Source organism: Oncorhynchus nerka, linkage group LG12 (assembly GCF_034236695.1).
Source record: "Oncorhynchus nerka isolate Pitt River linkage group LG12, Oner_Uvic_2.0, whole genome shotgun sequence".
NCBI classification, from domain to species: Eukaryota; Metazoa; Chordata; class Actinopteri; order Salmoniformes; family Salmonidae; genus Oncorhynchus; species Oncorhynchus nerka.
In genome coordinates, this window is record NC_088407.1 from 18,232,606 (window position 1) to 18,252,697 (window position 20,092).

Sequence of the window (20,092 nt, forward strand, 5' to 3'; positions counted from 1 at the left end):
TGCCACTTTAAGAAGTTAAGTTGCAGATTAAATACACACAGAATATGTTACAGATACTATAAAAATACCCAGACAGTTGATGAATACACTGCATGTAGCACAGCAATCAATCAATCAATCAAATGTATTTTACAAAAGCCCTTTTAACATAAAATAATAACCACAGTGGATACGGAGGCGGAAACAGTTCAGCACCTCAAAAGCAAATGTCAGTTGCCTTTTTATAACTGAGAATTCATAGGGCAAGACAGCAGGTCTGGGAGAGAGAGTGAGTCGAAACAGCAGGCCTGGGACAAGGTAGCAGGTCTGGGAGAGAGAGTGAGTCGAAACAGCAGGCCTGGGACAAGGTAGCAGGTCCGGGAGAGAGAGTGAGTCGAAACAGCAGGCCTGGGACAAGGTAGCAGGTCCGGGAGAGAGAGTGAGTCGAAACAGCAGGCCTGGGACAATGTAGCAGGTCCGGGAGAGAGAGTGAGTCGAAACAGCAGGCCTGGGACAAGGTAGCAGGTCCGGGAGAGAGAGTGAGTCGAAACAGCAGGCCTGGGACAAGGTAGCAGGTCCGGGAGAGAGAGTGAGTCGAAACAGCAGGCCCGGGACAAGGTAGCAGGTCCGGGAGAGAGAGTGAGTCGAAACAGCAGGCCCGGGACAAGGTAGCAGGTCCGGGAGAGAGAGTGAGTCGAAACAGTAGGCCTGGGACAAGGTAGCAGGTCCGGGAGAGAGAGTGAGTCGAAACAGCAGGCCTGGGACAAGGTAGCAGGTCCGGGAGAGAGAGTGAGTCGAAACAGCAGGCCCGGGACAAGGTAGCAGGTCCGGTGAAACCGGTTTAAAAACAATTCCACTCCGATTCTCTTTATGGATGTTTGTATCTTTGAGTTCGCTGTTGAATGGCCTGCTCATTCTCAATTTTCTGAACACCAGCCCACTCCCCAAAAGTGTCTGCCAATCTCTCTTTAGGCACACAGGAGAGTCCACTGGGATGGTCCACGTGCCATATATAAGTTACACAAATCATAGTTCTGATTTTACTATAAAATATATGACAGTACCTCTGACTTTCCGATGGCCACCAGCTGTTTCCTCACACCTTTGGCAATGTGTCAAAGGTCATACTCATGCCAGATATCAGCATGTGAGTCCCTCAAGTGCACCCTCACACTTGGATGCCTGTCAGTGGCCAGGGTTTCAATACAGCATCCATGGGCCTATTAGTAATAATGTTTTTTTTTAAATTATTCTATAAGGTATCTAACATACACATACAACCCTTAGACTAGATACAAAATATAGGTTAGGCTACAATGTGTTGCAGGCATCTCTCTAATCCCTCCCTCTTCAACCAGTATTTGTTCTTCACTTCGGTCACATGCCCTGCAAACAACTTTTCCACTCTGGTCTAGGACTCCCACTTTCCTGTTGGTAGAAAACAATTAAGGCATCTATTAACCTATAGTTATAGTCAAGAATCATTGCATATCATGTATATTGTCCATTTTATATGCAAAATGGCCTCATGGATGACAGATTGTGACTTGAAATAACAGTAGCCTTAGAAATAACATGGATTTGCATCTACCTCCTCTGCCTCCTGCACAGTCTCCTCCAGGATGAAAACCTTTTCAGGGAGGAAGATGTCATCCTGAAAACAAACAAACGTTTTGTTGAGAAAACTGAACCCAAATATATCAGTTGGCGTTAATAAGATACCTGTCTTGTATGCTATTTCAACACACACACACACTTATTTTTCAGCACACATTAGCTGTGTCAACTTCAGTCAAGCTAAATGAGGTGGAGCAACAACACATTCCAAAAACAAATCTGTCAACAAAATGTATTACACTTGACTATCTGAGGTGGAAGCTGTTACAGTAACTACCTAATAGCAGGTCTACACAGAGAAGCTGTGTTGCAATTTTAGTTGCAGTAGAGTTGCTTGCTAACATTAGTTGCTGGGGGAGTGTTGCACAAAACTCTTCAGACTCAATTAGCTAGTTACCTTCAACTACAGTTGCAACAAAGTTGTCCAGTGTCTAACGCTAGCCTAGTCCAACAACAGTCTTGACTCATGACTGGTTAACCTTTACCACAGGCTCCATTGGCTTTTGCGAGACTCAGAAGTCAGTGATGTTGATGGTCGGTCGGTAACTGCTACACCATAACCCTTGAACATGGATCGGCAAGCAGAGCACTTCAACGGAGTCGTATGACTCCTTTCCATTCGGAAACTCTTGGTTGCAGCATTGAAAGTGCCCTTTATCATGAAGTCTTCCTCCGCCAAGTGCCTGCTGCAGATCCTACCAGCTCGACCTGGCACAGATTTTACTAGCTCGACCTGGCACAGATTTTACTAGCTCGACCTGGCACAGATTTTACTAGCTCGACCTGGCACAGATTTTACTAGCTCGACCTGGCACATCCTTCTTCAGGATATGGAGCTTCAAAAGTTGTGGGTTGTTGGGCAGCAGATGGTAGCTTACTGAGGGATTTTTTGGGAGCCAATTCATACAGCCTGGCACTATACAGTTCATGTTTGAATTACTACTTGCTGTTGCCATCTTTGTTGTCCGCACCTAACATCACTCTCATCAATTCACTTTCCCGCAAAAACTCAATACCACAGACAAGCTGATTAATGCCAGTGACGCACTAGCGTCGGTCGTTACTATGGCAATTTATGGTGCTGACGATCAAAATACTAAATATGAAGATGTTTTTATGTTAAATGCACATATTTAGTATTAGTGGATTGAATACATCTCTTTTCTTAGATTTACTTCCCAAAGTGTTTCCATTCCCCTTTAACAGTGATGGCAAATGGACCCAATCATCATACTTGAGTAAAAATAAAGATAGCTTCATAAAACATGACTCAATTAAAAGTGACATTCACTCCAACACATTATTTACAAACCAAGCATGTGTGTTTAGTGAGTCCGCCAGAATGGAGTAAAAAGTACATTATTTTCTTTAATGAATGTAGTGAAGTAAAAGTAAAAGGTGTCAAAACACAAATAGTAGAGTGCGGATACCCCAGAATTAAGTAGTACATTCAAGTATTTTTTATCTAAGAACTATACACCACTGTCCTTTAAGAAATGAGCCTGACGCAACAGATGAGAATGTTTAGTTTGAAATGTTGATAAACTATTAGGGTACTTCATTATAAGTACGGCAGTAGGCTATAAGCTTGAATGTTCCATTAGCAGGAAAACACCATTCTCAAAAGTGACCACAAATACAATTATGCATATATTGCTATTAATATAAATGTGCATTTTTTATGGTGAAAATTCTATTCCTCAAACTAAAAAAAATCAGTTGTTGCGTATGTATGCGATTTAGGCTCTACACACCCATTGTAAAGCAGATTAATGTGCTTTATTTTAAGATGTTATTTGGCCACTTTAGGTGAAATACAAACCTTATCGAAACATAAAGGCCTATGGGCTAGGCTACATGAGGTGAAATACAAACCTTATCGAAACATATAGGCCTATGGGCTAGGCTACATGAGGTGTGATACAAACCTTATTAAAACATATAGGCCTATGGGCTAGGCTACATGAGGTGTGATACAAACCTTATTAAAACATATAGGCCTATGGGCTAGGCTACATGAGGTGAAATACAAACCTTATCGAAACATAAAGGCCTATGGGCTAGGCTACATGAGGTGTGATACAAACCTTATCGAAACATATAGGCCTATGGGCTAGGCTACATGAGGTGAAATACAAACCTTATCGAAACATAAAGGCCTATGGGCTAGGCTACATGAGTTGAAATACAAAACCTTATCGAAACATAAAGGCCTATGGGCTAGGCTACATGAGGTGAAATACAAACCTTATCGAAACATATAGGCCTATGGGCTAGGCTACATGAGGTGTGATACAAACCTTATTAAAACATATAGGCCTATGGGCTAGGCTACATGAGGTGTGATACAAACCTTATTAAAACATATAGGCCTATGGGCTAGGCTACATGAGGTGAAATACAAACCTTATCGAAACATATAGGCCTATGGGCTAGGCTACATGAGGTGTGATACAAACCTTATCGAAACATATAGGCCTATGGGCTAGGCTACATGAGGTGAAATACAAACCTTATCGAAACATAAAGGCCTATGGGCTAGGCTACATGAGGTGTGATACAAACCTTATTAAAACATAAAGGCCTATGGGCTAGGCTACATGAGGTGTGCGACTATGATTCAAAAAAAGTTTCCAAAAATAAGGTGCTGTTTGCCATAAGGGCGTCATTCACAAGAGGTGCCACCCATCACACTATTCTTGACTTCACACATATTTAATCTTGACTTTGCATATACTAAATCATATAAGTGTGAAATTAGTTTTGATTTAGAATGGACCATTATCATGCACCTGTCTTGAAACAGGGGCAGTGGGAAAAAATACATGTCATCTATGCTCTTTAAGAGCAAATGGAAGACGCTTTTCACGTGGTTCATTTTCATGCCAGCCAGGTAGACTATACTCCTGTTGTAAAGAGAAGCAATGTGTGTCACGTTCTGACCTTTATTTCCTTTGTTTTGTATTCATTATTTAGTATGGTCAGGGTGTGAGTTGGGGTGGGCAGTCTATGTTTGATTTTCTATGATTTGGGGATTTCTATGTTTCGGCCTAGTATGGTTCTCAATCAGAGGCAGGTGTCATTAGTTGTCTCTGATTGAGAATCATACTTAGGTAGCCTGGGTTGCACTGTTTGTTTGTGGGTGATTGTCTATGTTGATTGCTTGTTTCAGCACAGTTCTCATTAGCTTCACGGTTGTTATTTTGTTTATTGTTTCAGTGTTCAGTGTTTTCTTTATTAAAATTCATGATGAACACATACCACGCCGCATTTTGGTCCTCCGATCCTTCTCGCCTCTCCTCTTCAGATGAAGAGGAGGACGACTGTGACAGTGTGCTTAGTATTAGGAAAGTTGAAAAACAAATATAGTAGGCCTGGCCTATAGAAAGCTGATGGGATCCTCCTCTTTGTAATAGAGGCCATCACTCTCTTCTCACTCAATTGCGTAGCCTATAGAAATGTTGCGCGACAGGGGAAGATCCTGGGCTGTGAGCTGGTCTTTAACCTCCTCCAATAATTGTAAAGGAACGTGTAGATAAGTGCTTCTGCTTTCCAGGCACTCTCAGCCGCCAACGTGTGAAAATCCACCGCACAGTCTACCCCCTACCGGAGTCTTGACTAGTTAGAGAAGTTTACGAGCAGCCTCTCTCCCGGACAACGGATAATCAAACTCTCTTTGTACCTGTTAAAGGAATTCTAAATTCCTCTGTATTGTTTCCCAATCAGAATGAATTACTCTGTCAATGCATTCTATGGGATTGTAAGACCCATAATTTTATAAGAATGGACGGAGCCCCGGTCTTAAAAGTCAGGTAACAGCGTTTAATTCAAGAGAGTACTGACCCAAAATACAAAGAACATGACATTTTAAAGAGAGAAGATAAAAATGATGTCATCAGTTTCTCACACTCTCTCCGATCCACACAATAGCGCAGTGTCTTCAGGTCTGGAGATTGTCTCCTACTCCCCTCATAAAGCAAACATTCCAATCTGTCTAAAAGACATTTTCTCCTCCACTAATGGAACATCAAAGAACATTCTTATCTGTCTGAAAAGATATACCATCCCTCTTCCTTAAACCCGCAAGGTACAGACAATTCATTCGTTTTACCTACATTTTCAGTCCTAGTTTAACCAAAAAACCCATACATTTCATACCATAACATAATAGTATTAAAACTTAATGGTTCTAATAGAAATGTATACATAATTAATCATTTCAACTATAATTTCCTCCAACAGTACCTCCGCGACAAACTCCTCCAGACTGAGGCAAACGGTGGACTGTTGCTTCCACATCGCCGTAGCCAAGGCGAAGGCCCCTCCCGAGTGCCCCCCCAGACATCCGCATTATGGGGAATGCTACTGTCGAGCAGTCCGAGGGGAACGAAGAAGGCTGCAGCTCGAAGATGAGGGGGTATTGGGAGAGAAGCCCGGCAGGTTACAGAATCTCCAGCGTAGCGCTCTGGAGGAGTTAAGCAAGGTTCTCGAGACACCGAGGAAGGCTGGGAAGAGAGCCCGCTGGTGGTGGGGTAACTGAGAGTCTGGGGGATTACTGTTGTGGCTTGCTGCCTAGTTGGGAATCCGTGGAATTGCTCCAGCAATGTATTGAATGCCTGGTCATGGCGTTCTGCCAGGGTCTGGAGTCCCTCCATAAGGCTTTGCAGTAACTACTCGCGTCTTCCAATGGTGGCTCCTTGGGAAGAGACAGTGTTACGGAGCTGGTCCGAGTCTGCTGGGTCAGTCATGGCCAGATCGTACTATCACGACTCTGGCTAAGACCCAGATGCAGACACAGGAGGAGGATAGTACGATGGTTCAGGCAAAAGTTAAGTCAATGCAGTCAAAGAGTATTAATCCAAATCAGAATCAGGCAGGTACAGGACAGCAGGCAGGATCAGGTCAGCTCCTCATCTGTAGGGAAGGGGTACTTATCCGAGATAACAACCTTGCTCACAGTGTGGAGATTCACACAGATCCGAATTCCACTTGACTTTAAGGTTGTAATGACCAAGTTTGAAATCCAGGGGCCAGCGCTGACTGGCTCAATGATGTCTGCTTCCAACTGTGACTGGAGATCGTTTGTGACGTCATCACGCAGTGCATAGGGGATGCAACCCAAGGGCTGCATGACTGGGGTCACTTCCCGGGTTCACTAGGGGCCTGTGAGTAAAGGCTGTGAGGCAGCCCATCAAACTCACTCTTTCCCGGCGAAGTGGTTCTGTAGGAGGCTGACTGCAGCGTTGAATGTAGGAGCCGATCCAAGAGCTCTGAAAATCCTCTGTCCCTCTGTACCAAGGTAATGACGGAGCAGTGCTGTCCATCTTGTCGGAGATAGTAGAAAAGTCCATATTTTTTAGATAAGTGTTAAATTTTCAAGCCAGTTATTCCACGGTGATGAATGGTGCTGGCGGTGGTAAGTTGAATTCAGCCATCACTCATTTGCACGGTTTCACCCTGTACATCACTCTGACGTTTAATGACATGTGCCACTCATTCTGACAACACATTCATGCGTAACGCAGCAGACTGTCGTAAAACATAACAGGGTAAAGTACAACGTACAGCACATTGTACCATACATAACATGTAGGTCAATCCGTTTGGATGCTACAGACGTTTTCGTGAGAAGACAGATTTCTGGGACGTCTCATGGTCAAATAAACAACGCTCTAGCTCTGCCAGCTTTCACCGCAGATGCGGAAGTGTGACACTGGCGAATGCTGTGGATTGAAGTTCCTTCAATACAGTATCTCAAGTTTAAATGTTTTGCCAAGTATCTTGGATTGAAGCACCGGTGCCTCAATCGACTCTAGGGAGTTAACATAAGCTCCCCTTAAGGAAATAACAGATGATTTCACGTGAGATCATGTGAAACTGGGTAGTTTTGGAACACTTACATGTGATGATATTTCACATGAAGTATCACATGTGGATTTCAGGTAAAACTTTACTTGAAACCCAGCATCGTAACACATTATGACACGGCCATAAGTATGTCATTATATGTCATAACAGCTGACACAACTTGTCATAACCTGTCATAATATGATCATAACACTTTCTGTACCAAATATTTACACATGTTGAGACATAAATTGAGTTACTCCATAAGAGTGTCAAAACCCACATTTATTCAAATGTTACAATACAGCAAATAAACACTGGAGTGATAGATGTGCAGAAGATGAGTGTGCAAGTAGAGATACTGGGGTGCAAAGGAGCAAAAATAAATAACAGTATGGGGATGAGGTAGTTGGATGGGCTATGTACAGGTGCAGTGATCTGTGAGCTGTTCTGACAGCTGGTGCTTAAAGTTAGTAAGGGAGATAAGAGTCTCCAGCTTCAGTGATTTCTGCAGTTCGTTCCATTCATTGGCAGCAGAGAACTGGAAGTAAAGGTGGCCAAATGAGGAATTGGCTTTGGGGGTGACCAGTGAAATATACGTGCTGGAGCATGTGCTACGTGTGGGTGCTGCTATGGTGACCAGTGAGCTGAGATAAGGTGGGGCTTTACCTAGCAGAGACTTGTAGATGACCTGGAGCCAGTGGGTTTGGCAATGAGTTTGAAGTGAGGGCCAGCCAACGAGAATGTACAGGTCGCAGTGGTCGGTAGTATATGGGGCTTTGAGTGACAAAACTGATGGCACTGTGATAGACTGCATCCAATTTGTTGAGTAGAGTGTTGGAGGCTAATTTATAAATTACATTGCCGAAGTCGAGGATTGGTAGGATGGTCAGTTTTACGAGGGTATGTTTGACAGCATGACTGAAGGATGCTTTGTTGAGAAATAGGAAGCCGATTCGAGATTACATTTTGGTTTGGAGATGCTTAATGTGAGTCTGAAGGAGAGTTTACAGTCTAACCACACACCTAGGTATTTGTAGTTGTCAGAAGTCAGAACCGTCCAGAGTAGTGATACTGGACGGGCAGGCAGGTGCGGGCAGGGATCGGTTGAAGAGCAAGCATTTAGTTTTTACTTGCATTTAAGAGCAGTTGGAGGCCATGGAAGGTGAGTTTTATGGCATTGAAGCTCGTCTGGAGGTGAGTTAACACAGTGTCCAAAGAAGGACCAGGGGTATACAGAATGGTGTCGTCTGCGTAGAGGTGGATCAGAGTATCACCAGCAGCAAGATCGACATAATTGATGTACATGTATACAGAGAAGAGAGTCGGCCCGAGAATTGAACCCTGTGGCACCCCCATAGAGACTGCCAGAGGTCCGGACAACAGGCCCTCCGATTTGACACACTGAACTCTATCTGAGAAGTAGTTGGTGAGCCAGGTGAGGCAATCATTTGAGAAACCAAGGCTACTGAGTCTGCCGATAAGGATGTGGTGATTGACAGAGCCGAAAGCCTTCGCCAGGTCGATGAATATGGCTGCACAGTAATGTCTCTTATTGATGATGGTTATGATATTGTCTAGGACCTTGAGCGTGGCTGAGGTGCACCCATGACCAGCTCTGAAACCAGATTGCGTAGTGGAGAAGGTACGGTGGGATTCGAAATGGTCGGTAATCTGTTTGTTAACTTGACTTTCATTGACCTTGCAATGGCAGGGAAGGATAGATATAGGTCTCTAGCAGTTTGGGTCTAGAGTGTCTCCCTACTTCAAAACTCTGTCTCCCCCTTTGAAGAGGGTGATGACCGCGGCAGCTTTCCAATCTTTGGGTATCTCAGATGATACAAAAGATTGGTTGAACAGGCTAGTAAATAGGTGTTGGAACAATTTCGGCAGATCATTTTAGAAAGAGAGGGTCCTGTCATGACTTCGGCCGAAGTCGGTCCCTCTCCTTGTTCGGCGGTCGACGTCACTGGTCTTCTAGCTATCGCTGATCCACCTTTCATTTTCCATTTGTTTTGTTTTTGTTTTATAGACACCTGGTTTCATTACCCAATTACATGTTCATGTATTTAACCCTCTGTTTTTGTGCGTGATTGTTTCTATGTTCATTCGTTACGTTATTGCTGGTTTTTGATGGGTGCTATTTTCCCCAGTGCGTAATTGATTACCATTTATTGTTGGTCAATATTGTATTGTATTGTTACCTTGTGCCTTATTTTGAGTAAAGTACGTTGCTCACTCATTCTGCTCTCCTGCGCCTGACTTCATGCACCAGCTACACCCACCTTCTGACAGGTCCAGATTGTCTAGCCCGGCTGATTTGTCGGGATCCTTATTTTGCAGCTCTTTCAGAACATCAGCTATCTGGATTTGGGTGAAGGTGAAATGGGGAGGCTTGGGTGAGTTGCTGTGGGGGGTGGAGGGCTGTTGATTGGGGTAGGGGTAGCCAGGTGGAAAGCATGCCCAGCCGTAGAAAAATGTTTATTGCAATTTTCAATTATAGTGGATTTATCAGTGGTGACAGTGTTTCCTAGTCTCAGTGCAATGGGCAGCTGGGAGGAGGTGCTCTTATTCTCCATGGACTTTACCGTGTCCCATAACTTTTTTGAGTTTGTGCTACAGGATGCAAATTTCTCCTTGACAAAGCTAGCCTTTGCTTTCCTAACTGCCTGTATATATTGGTTCCTAACTTCCCTGAAAAGGTGCATATCACGGGGGCTATTCGATGCTAATGCAGAACACCACAGGATGTTTTTGTGCTGGTCAGGGGCAGTCAGGTCTGGAGAGAACCAAGGGCTATATCTGTTCCTGGTTCATTTTTTTTAATGGGGCATGCTTATTTAAGATGGTGACGAAGGCACTTTTAAAGAATAACCAGGCATCCTCTACTGACGGGATGAGGTCAATATCCTTCCAGGATACCTGTGCCAGGTCGATTAGAAAGGCCTGCTCGCTGAAGTGTTTTAGGGAGCGTTTGACAGTGATGAGGGGTGGTCGTTTGACCCATTACGGTGTCACGCCCTAACCTTAGAGAGCTTTTTATGTCTCTATTTTGGTTTGGTCAGTGTGTGATTTGGGTGGGCATTCTGTTTTATTTCCTATGTTTTTGTATTTCTTTGTTTTGGCCGGGTATGGTTCTCAATCAGGGACAGCTGTCTATCATTGTCTCTGATTGAGAACCATACTTAGGCAGCCCTTTTTCCCACCTGTGATTGTGGGTAGTTAACTTTGTTTGTAGCACTAAAGCCCTGTAAGCGTCACGGTTGTTTGTTCTTTTGTTTCTTGTTTTGTTGGCGTCATTCCAAAATAAAGAGGAAAATGTACGTTGACCACGCTGCACCTTGGTCCGCTTATTTTGACGGCCGTGACATAGGGACGCAGGCAATGAGGCAGTGATCGCTGAGATCTTGGTTGGAAACAGCAGAGGTGTATTTGGAAGGCAAGTTGGTTAGGAGGATATCTATGAGGGTGCCCGTGTTTACGGATTTGGGGTTGTACCAGGTGGTTTCATTGATAATTTGTGAGATTGAGGGCATCAAGCTGTGAGTGGACCAAGTAATTGGGCGTCACTCTAAAGCGGGAAGGTGGAATAAACGAGTCAGGAGTAGGTTTTCTTGATTGAACACAGTTCTCTATTGAGGGCATTTGGTCAACACAAACACTCCAACATAATCAATGAAAATCTTCCAAGGAAAAACATACATCTTCTTCTCCAGCTGAAACAGGAACACAATAGGCTTATCTTTAAACTACAACAAAAAGTCACGGGATTGTCACCGTCTTAGTGGTTCTTCCTGGATAGCTCCTCTCTCTCGGTGGCCATCATCCAGAGATAGTTTCCCCCTCCCTCTCTGCTGGTTCCATTCTCTCTCTTATAGGGGAAGGAGAGTATGTCATTAGTACCGTCAGCTGTGCTTAATTGCCTCTGGTTACCTTGTCTCCCATGCCTTGTTGGGCTACTATCCATGAGCCCAGCCTGCCCTCTGGTGGTCCTTCCACAAAGCTTAGATTGTAGGATGGCCGGGGTGTTAAGCATGTCCCAGTTTAGGTCACCTAGCAGCACGAACTCAGAAGATAGATGGGGGGCAATCAATTCACATATGGTGTCCAGGGCACAGCTGGGGGAAGAGGGTGGTCTATAGCAAGAGGCAACGGTGAGAGACTTGTTTCTGGAAAGGTGCATTTTTATAAGTAGAAGCTCAAATTGTTTGGGTACAGCCCTGGATAGTAAGACAGGACTCTGCAGGCTATCTCTGCAGTAGATTGCAACACTTCCCCCTTTGGCAGTTCTATCTTGTTGGAAAATGTTACAGTAAGGAATGGAAATGTCAGGACTTTTAGTGGTCTTCCTATGCCAGGATTCAGACACAGCGAGGACATTAGGGTTGGCAGACTGTGCTAAAGCAGTGAATAAAACAAACTTAGGAGGAGGCTTCTGATGTTAACATGCAAGACACCAAGGCTTTTACGGTTACAGAAGTCAACAAATGAGAGCACCTGGGGAGTAGGAGTGGAGCTAGGCGCTGCAGGGCCTGGATTAACCTCTATGTCTCCAGAGGTAGGGGTAGGATAAGGGTACGGCTAAAGGATATCAGAACTGGTCGTCTAGTACGTTCGGAACAGAGAGTAAAAGGAACAGGTTTAGAATAGATTCAAGCCATAATGTACAGACAAAGGTATGGTAGGATGTGAGTACATTGGAGGTAAACCTAGGCATTGAGTAATGATGAGAGAGATATTGTCTCTAGAGATGTTTATTAAACAAGGTGATGTCACTGCATATGTGGGGGGTGGAACTAAATGTTTGGTTAAGCATTAAGGCATATTGAGCAGGGCTAGAGGCTCTACAGTGAAATAAGACAATAATCCCTAACCAGGACAGTAATGGACAAGGCATATTGATATTAGGGAAAGGCATGCGTAGCCGGGTGATCATAGGGGTCCAGTTAATGGTTGGGCTGGCTGGAGACATGGCGATTCAGACAGCTAGCAAGCCGGGGCTAGCAAGCTAGCAGAAGGGCCTTAGAGGGACGTCTCAATGGAGGAAAGTCTGTTTTAGCCTGACGTCGATAGACCTAGACGTGATGGTTTAGTAGGGTTCCGAGTAGCAGAGGGGTCCAATTGGCAAAATAGGTATAGTGGCCCATGAAATTGGCTGATGGATCTATTCAGCTAACAGTACTATATGCTCTAAACAGCTAGCGGGCCGCTGCTAGCAGGCTAGCAGATGGACATTCAGGGTGTCGTCACGATGTAGGGGCCAGTTGAGTACCCCCTCGAGCAGATTACATCGTAGTCCAGTTGTGAAGGATTGGCGGGGTTCCGTGTCCCGGCAGTAGAAGGGGTCCAGTTATTGTAGCCCAGGAGTGGCTGATGGGCCTCTTCAGCTAGCCGGGAGAATGGGCCTAGCATGGGCTAGCTCCAGGCTAATTGGTGCTTGCTTTGGGACAGACATTAGCCACTAGTCAGTAGTCACTCGGATAGCATCTAGCTAGCTGCGATGATCCAGGTGAAAAGGTTCGGAGCTTGATGTAGAAATCCGGGGATATGGAGAGAAAATAGGTCCGGTACGCTCCTGTTTGAGTCGCGTTGTACAAACTGGCGAGAGCTTTCCGAGCTAAAGGTTAGCTGATGACCGCTAGCAGTGGTTAGCTGACTACTAGCTAGTAGCTAGTGAGCTGGATAGCTTCTGTTAGCTTCTGTTGGCTAGCTTCTGTTGGGTGATTCCGGTTCCGAGGTAAATAAAAATACTTCACATTGGGTGAGGCGGGTTGCAGGAGAGTATTTTGAAGTTGAGGTTTAGAAAAATATATAAAAGATATGTGAAGAAAAGTATATAAAAATATATATAAATGGGACACGACAAGACGATGGACAAAGACGTCTGACTGCTACTCCATCTTGGATCGTCTGTTTCTCTAGTTCCTGATTTCTAGTTTTCCCGGGTTTTGACCAATTCTGCCTGCCCTGACCCTGAGCCTGCCTTCCGTTCTGTACCTTGTCATTACCACCCTGGATTACTGACCTCTGCCTGCCCTGACCCTGGGCCTGCCGTCCGTTCTGTACCTTGTCATTACCACCCTGGATTACTGACCTCTGCCTGCCCTGACCCTGGGCCTGCCTTCCGTTCTGTACCTTGTCACACCACCCTGGATTACTGACCTCTGCTTGCCCTGACCCTGAGCCTGCCTGCCGTTCTGTACCTTTCGGACTGTGCTCTGGTTAATTGACCTCTGCCTGCCCTTGACCTGTCGTTTGCCTTGACACTCCTGCATTCATCCCAGTCATCAGAAACAGAGCCTTGAGGTAGGTGTATGTCTGACTTCAACGTGTGCGCAATTACACTGAAAATTTAACATGTTCAATTTCAGAAAATATTTTGCAGTATGAAATCTCTTGAGATATAGTATCTCGTTTTCAAGATTGTCCAAATGAAAAAAATAACTAAACAAACAATACCTAGTAACAATAATAATATGACAACTAATACTAATAGCAATTAAATAATAATAATATATTATTTTTTGAAGTACAACCTCATGAAATACCCTTGGAATTAGTAATTGCTGCTGTTGTCGAAAGGAGTAATGTATGTCTGGGAAAGTTAGGTGTTCCTTAATATATACAGATAAATATAATATAAACATAATGTTGACAAGCAGGCTATGGTGTAATGGAATGTTTTGCCTTGAGTGGTAAGTTTTGTGAGTTTTGACACTGTTATGTCATAACCAGCCATTAAATAATGCAATATATATCGCAACAGGTCGAAATATGTATGTGCATCATGAAAGTGTAATGACCATGTTACTGTTTTGATATATTATGACATGGTTATGACCCTGTCATAACGTGTTGTAATTCTGGGTGTCAAGTGAAGTGTTACCGGAAATCCACATGTGAAACTTCATGTGAAATATCATCATCACATGTAAAGTGTTCCAAAACCGCACTGTTTCACATAATTTCACGTGAAATCATGTGATTTCCAAATGTGAAATCATGTGTTTTTCCCGTAAGGAGAGTTTGTTAAATTATAAAATGCTATGTGTCAATTACAGTGTTACCAGATTTTCACGTGGTCACATAACCTTTCACATGTGGATTAAAATGTTCACATGATGCCCTGCAAACAAAAATGAGGCGCTGTCCCTGGAAAGTCACGAAATAGCTGCAGTGTTTTCAATTTGACACACTAACATAAATGATTACATTGTGTATGTTTATTTATAGAGTCATTTTTATCCAACATGTCCTCATCTGGGATTTGACGGCATTTTGATCTTCCTGCTATGCCACCAGGGTCGGGTAGGTTACTTTCAGTTACTACTGTAGTTACCTGTCCAATTTTTTTAATCAGTAACGTAACTTTTGAATGACCCAAACTCAATAATGTAATCTGATTAGCACAAGCTGTCACGACTTCTGCCGCAGTCGATGCTACTCCTTGTTCTGGCACAGCCACACAGTCATTAAACCTAACTAACCATCATCTTAACCACACTGCTATCCCTAATGCCTAACCAGAAACTTACATTAAGACCAAAATGCACATGTTTGTGAAGTACATTTTTTTTTACAATACAGCCAATTTTGACATTTGCAGCCAATGTAGTGATAATAGATCAGTTCTGCATTCAGGACAAGACTCATCCCAATAAATGTCAACCTGCTTAACAGGCATTAGAATAATACAAAAATGAATACTACCAATTGAATGACATCTATTGCAGGATAAATCAATGTTAGAGTTTACATAGCTGGCCATAAATAGATGTTGCATTTTATTTGATGGGTTGGTTATGTACATCTTCTAACCCATTGCTTTCTACTACAGATACAGGTGATAATACGATTAGGTTATATCTTTACATAAAAAGTCTGTCAATTTTCTAGTCATCATACCGTCAAGAAACCATCATAGCATCAAGAAACTTTTATCTATTTGTTTTGAAATTGTAGGACCCCTTTAGGTATAAAAACATACAGTGCATTTGGAAAGTATTCTGACCCCATTACTTTTTCCACATTTTGTTACATTAGCCTTATTCTAAATTGTATTTAAAAAAAATCCTCATCAATCCACACACAATACACCCAAAAATGTTTGCAAATGTATAAAATAAAACAATTAAAAAGGAAAATCACATTTACGAAAGTATTCAGACCCTTTAATCAGTACTTTGTTGAAGCACCTTTGGCAGCGATTACAGGACGCTACAAGCTTGGCACATCTATATTTGGGGAGTTTCTCCCATTCTTCTCTGCAGATCCTCTCAAGCTCTGTCAAGTTGGATGGGGAGAGTTGCTGCACAGCTATTTTCAGGTCTTTCCAGAGATGTTCGATCGGGTTCAATCCGGGATCTGGATGGGCCACTCATGGACATTCATAGACTCCTGCATTGTCATGGCTGTGTGCTTAGGGTCGTTGTCCTGTTGGAAGGTAAACCTTTGCCCCAGTCGGAGGTCCTGAACGCTCTGGAGGGTCTTTAATGGAAGCCTCTCTGACATAATTCCCCATGGCAGCTGTCTAGACCCTTTGATTTGTTCAATCTTTACTCAAAGCGACATGCCGCTTTGATTAAAGCCAGTGTGCCTATGTATGACTCAACACTATACACGTCAGCTACTACAGAAACTGAAATGACTGCAACACTTAACAAAGAGCTGCAGGTAGTTTCAGAATAGGTGGCAAGGAATATGTTTCAAAAACTAAAAGCATTGTATCTGGGACAAATCATTCACTTAACCCTAAACCTCAACTACATCTTGTAATAAATCATGTGGAAATTAAGCAGGTTGAGGTGACTAAACTGCTTGGAGTAACCCTGGATTGTAAACTGTCATGGTCAAAACATGTTGATACAACAGTAGCTAAAATGGGAAGAAGTCTGTCCATAATAAAGCGCTGCTCTACCTTCTTAACCGTGCTATTAACAAGGCAGGTTCTACAGGCTCTAGTTTCGTCACACCCGGACTACTGTTTAGTTTGGTCAGGTGCCACAAAAAGGGAGTAAGGAAAATTGCAATTCGCTCAGAACAAGGCAGCATGGCTGGCCTTTGGATGTACACAGAGAACAAACATGAATAATATACATGTCAATCTCTCCTGGCTCAAAGTACTTGTGAGAGATATTGACATGTTGAAAGCACGGTCTGTTTAAATGACTAGCACACAGCTCAGACACCCATGCATACTTCACAAGACATGCCACCAGAGGTCTCTTGACTGTCTCCAAGTCCAGACTACATGGAACTCTATTCCACATTAGGTAACTGATGCAAGCAATAGAATCAGATAAAAATACATCTTATGTAACAGTGGGGACTGTGAACCAACACAAACATAGGCACAGACACATACATAAACACAAATAATAACATACACACTATACACACACGTACAAATGGATTTTGTGTTGTAGATAGATGGTAGTGGTGTTTTGGCCTGAGGGCACACTCTTAGTGTGTTCTGAATTTTGTAATGAATGTATTGTAATGTCTTAAAATTGTATAACTGCCTTAATTTAGCCAGATCCCAGGAAGAGTAGCTGCTGCCTTGGCTAATGGGGGTCCATAATAAATACAAATAATTTGCGCTGTTCATCTTTGCCTCGATCCTGACTAATCTCCCATTCCCTGCCACTAAAAAACATCCCCACATCATGATGTTGCCACCACCATGCTTCACCGTAGGGATGGTATTGGCCAGGTGATGAGTGGTGCCTCGTTTCCTCCAGACGTGACGCTTGGCATTCAGTCCAAAGAGTTCAATCTTTATTTCATCAGCCCAGAGAATCTTGTTTCTCATGGTCTGAGAGTCCTTTAGGTGTCTTTTGGCAAACTCCAAGTGGGCTGCATTGTGCCTTTTACTGAGGAGTGGCTTCCATCTGGCCACTCTACCACAAAGGCCTGATTGGTGGAATGCTGCAGAGATGGTTACTGCAGAGACAATTCCTTTGACCTCATGGCTTGGTATAAATGTTGTTTTTCAATAATCTTCGGTAATACCAAGTACTCCATCAATGACATTATATAAAGAAGTACTCTCTCTCATTGCTAAGTACCAGGAAGTTTGAAAAGACAGGTTGAGTGGGCTGGGATCTTGTATTCATGAACTCGCCTTGACTGACAGCTGTTTGAAATGCCTATGTCAAGAAATTTGGATGCAGTGAACAGTGTTGCAGTAAACACATCTCAAGCAACATTGCATCAATGATGTACAAAATAATATAGTTCTCCCATTTGGCATGTCTCATGTTTTTAATTTTACTAGGCAAGTCAGTTTAGAACAAATTCTTATTTTCAATGATGGCCTAGGTACAGTGGTTAACTACCTGTTCAAGGGCAGAACGACAGATTTTGTACCTTGTCAGCTTGGGGATTTGAACTTGCAACCTTTCGGTTACTAGTCCAATGCTCTAACCACTAGGCTACCCTGCCGCCCCAGGTTCACAGCAGCACTGAATGATGTGGGTGCACCTCAGCCACGCTCAAGGTCCTAAACGATATCTTAACCGCCATCGATAAGAAACATTACTGTGCAGCCGTATTCATTGATCTGGCCAAGGATTTCGACTCTGTCAATCACCACATCCTCATCGGCAGACTCGACAGCCTTGGTTTCTCAAATGATTGCCTCGCCTGGTTCACCAACTACTTCTCTGATAGAGTTCAGTGTGTCAAATCGGAGGGTCTGCTGTCCGGACCTCTGGCAGTCTCTATGGGGGTACCACAGGGTTCAATTCTTGGACCGACTCTCTTCTCTGTATACATCAATGAGGTCGCTCTTGCTGCTGGTGAGTCTCTGATCCACCTCTACGCAGACGACACCATTCTGTATACTTCCGGCCCTTCTTTGGACACTGTGTTAACAACCCTCCAGGCAAACTTCAATGCCATACAACTCTCCTTCCGTGGCCTTCAATTGCTCTTAAATACAAGTAAAACTAAATGCATGCTCTTCAACCGATCGCTACCTGCACCTACCCGCCTGTCCAACATCACTATTCTGGACGGCTCTGACTTAGAATACGTGGACAACTACAAATACTTAGGTGTCTGGTTAGACTGTAAACTCTCCTTCCAGACCCATATCAAACATCTCCAATCCAAAGTTAAATCTAGAATTGGCTTCCTATTTCGCAACAAAGCATCCTTCACTCATGCTGCCAAACATACCCTTGTAAAACTGACCATCCTACCAATCCTCGACTTTGGCGATGTCATTTACAAAAAAGCCTCCAATACCCTACTCAACAAATTGGATGCAGTCTATCACAGTGCAATCCGTTTTGTCACCAAAGCCCCATATACTACCCACCATTGCGACCTGTACACTCTCGTTGGCTGGCCCTCGCTTCATACTCGTCGCCAAACCCACTGGCTCCATGTCATCTACAAGACCCTGCTAGGTAAAGTCCCCCCTTATCTCAGCTCGCTGGTCACCATAGCATCTCCCACCTGTAGCACATGCTCCAGCAGGTATATCTCTCTAGTCACCCCCAAAACCAATTTCTTTGGCCGCCTCTCCTTCCAGTTCTCTGCTGCCAATGACTGGAAAGAACTACAAAAATCTCTGAAACTGGAAACACTTATCTCCCTCACTAGCTTTAAGCACCAACTGTCAGAGCAGCTCACAGATTATTGCACCTGTACATAGTCCACCTATAATTTAGCACAAACAACTACCTCTTTCCCAACTGTATTTAATTAATTAATTAATTTTGCTCCTTTGCACCCCATTATTTTTATTTCTACTTTGCACATTCTTCCATTGCAAAACTACCATTCCAATGTTTTACTTGCTATATTGTATTTACTTTGCCACCATGGCATTTTTGCCTTTTTTTGCCTTTACCTCCCTTCTCACCTCATTTGCTCACATTGTATATAGACTTGTTTATACTGTATTATTGACTGTATGTTTGTTTTACTCCATGTGTAACTCTGTGTCGTTGTATCTGTTGAACTGCTTTGCTTTATCTTGGCCAGGTCGCAATTGTAAATGAGAACTTGTTCTCAACTTGCCTACCTGGTTAAATAAAGGTGAAATAAATAAATAAATAAAATGTGTTGGCATGACAACTGCGTCAGAGTTTTGAGTGACCTTTCCCCTCTTTTGTTCCATGCTTGCTGAAGACCTAGCTAGCCAGTAACTAGCTAACAACCGATACAGATGAAAGCGGAAACATAAGTATCTTTGCCATAGATGAATAGGGTAAACTCTTAATTATATTTGTTACATTTTGGCACCAGTAGAGTAGCTATATAGCTATATAAATCACACCCCTCTGCAAACATACCTTCTCCAATGTTGGTTACAAGATGGTACTTATTCTAAATTAGGTAAGAGAATATCATGTTCCCATTGGTGTAATAAAATGGGAGAGCTAGGCTGATGTCACCGTATCCCTTAAAAATCCCGCCTCCTGATAGCAAGTGAATGGCATGGGGAGGGGGCCAGTAACTTTAAGATAAAACTTTATCAATGTAGAAGCAACAATCCTTTTTCATACTTTGGCCATCATACGTTGATCTGGTTTCATCCAAATATCATCCCATTTCATGAAAAACATTTAGACTGTTTATGACCGTTAACAGCTCTGATGCTCTGGATCGTGGTGATGTCATAAAGGAGTGTTTAGAC